Source organism: Mytilus edulis, chromosome 14 (genome assembly GCF_963676685.1).
Source record: "Mytilus edulis chromosome 14, xbMytEdul2.2, whole genome shotgun sequence".
NCBI classification, from domain to species: domain Eukaryota; kingdom Metazoa; phylum Mollusca; class Bivalvia; order Mytilida; family Mytilidae; genus Mytilus; species Mytilus edulis.
The window spans coordinates 37,606,061-37,607,784 of record NC_092357.1 but is presented as its reverse complement, the minus strand read 5'-3'; the positions used below and the strand labels follow the sequence as shown (position 1 = coordinate 37,607,784).

Sequence of the window (1,724 nt, the reverse complement as noted above, 5' to 3'; positions counted from 1 at the left end):
AAACTCATAAATTAAAAATAAACTGACAACGTATAAATCTGAGTACAAATCGGTCATTTTTAACATCAGAATCGTAAACACAGACAATTCATTCTCCTATTAAGATAAAACACAAATTTTAAGTTTGCTAGCTACGTGTAATCAATCTGATTTTTTTTTATCATTTTCTTCTTATGTTCGACTAGTTCTTATTCAATCACTTCGTATTACTCTGTTTTCTTATGGCTTTTTTTCTTGGTCGTTTATTTTATGTTTCTAGTTTTTTACGTTCTGACGTGTTTTTCTTGTACAACCTTGGTTATTAAAATTGTAACAAAGAATATTGTAATGCGAACTTCAATGAAAATTCAAAACGAAAAGTCCTTGATCTAAGGGTCAAATCAATACCTCAAACACATCAAACGAATATTCCTGGCTTAGTATATAAAAAACTATTGCATAAATTTCAATTATATTGAAAATAACATGAACAATATGTGAACAAAATAGACATTTTATTTTACAAACTCTAATTTATGAATATACAAAAGCGTCTCCTAGTCTTTGGCAACATAAAGTAACTGTCTTTGTTTTCTTTCATAAGGCTTTTCCGACTAAAAATCCGAGAGCCACTGAAAAAAACCAAGAAAAATACATTAACAGTTTTATTCCAGAATATTAATGTCATCAACGTGTTCTATATAAATGACTTTATAAAAAAATCTCAATCCGTGTAATGGAAATCGGTAACATAACAATATTTAGCCCAATTTTATTTCTATCGATTCCTTTCTATTTCACATGTTTCTTGATTGTTGGTATCTTAAAAATATTCTCCATATGAAAAACCTCAATCTATCCAAAATATAAATGCTGCTTTCGTCTTCAGTATGCCGCAACCTTTTGTTATTAATGGCCTACATATTTTTTCTGTACTTTTAGCAGGAATGAAAAGAACTTAAAGTTTTGGTGCCAAATTTTTAAAAATCCTTGACAAACCATTTATAAAGTTGTAAGTTACTTACTTGAAGGTAATGTTGACCCACTTAGAAAGTTATTCATGAATCCTCTACCTCCGTATGAGTACGGCGTTACGTGACGGTGGTAATTTACTGTATTGTGTGGATGATGTATTCCGCCGTACGCCGGAAAAGCTGAATAAGCACCTCCAAAACCTGGAAATCTGCTGTAAGTGCCGCCAATATCACCAAATCCATAGCCCCCACCATATGATGGTCGGAAGTTAGGAAAACCATATGGTAAAGCAGACGACAGCATGAGTGAAGCGCTCAGCATAACACAGACAGTGGTGAAATGTATAAACATGTTTGTCAATTGAATAGTAAGTGGTTTTTTAGACAGGGAAGATATCTAACTATGTTGACAAAATGTATTTTGAAGCGCTTTATATATTATCTAAACGTATATTATTCGTCACCTTGTTCCGATTCATGCTTTCCGTGTGCATGCACGTCATCTACCACATACTGGATAGTTGATATCTCAATTAACCTAAAGGACCCTGGGTATTAGAGCATTTTATCTTGAGGCATTCGTTTCTTTAACTAAACATAGCTCTAAAATTTGTGTCTATGTACAATGATTAATCAATGAACTAACTCAATTCAAACGACGGTAATATTAATCTGTTATACCCCTACGTCAAGAATATAAGCAAGCTTTAGGGTATTTCGTGTATATATGTGACAATGTTATTCATATCTAGTTCCTATACATAGACAAAC

General features: G+C 32.3%; 1 long non-coding RNA gene across 1 annotated transcript; it reads right to left on the bottom strand.

The window, feature by feature from the left end:
• Positions 1-439: 439 nt before the first annotated feature.
• Positions 440-1,354, bottom strand: LOC139503731 (uncharacterized). The gene is made up of 2 exons (XR_011659180.1): positions 1,005-1,354; positions 440-611 (listed from the first exon to the last, which is right to left on the bottom strand). It is a non-coding gene; the product is annotated as an uncharacterized lncRNA (long non-coding RNA).
• Between the last annotated feature and the right edge of the window lie 370 nt (positions 1,355-1,724).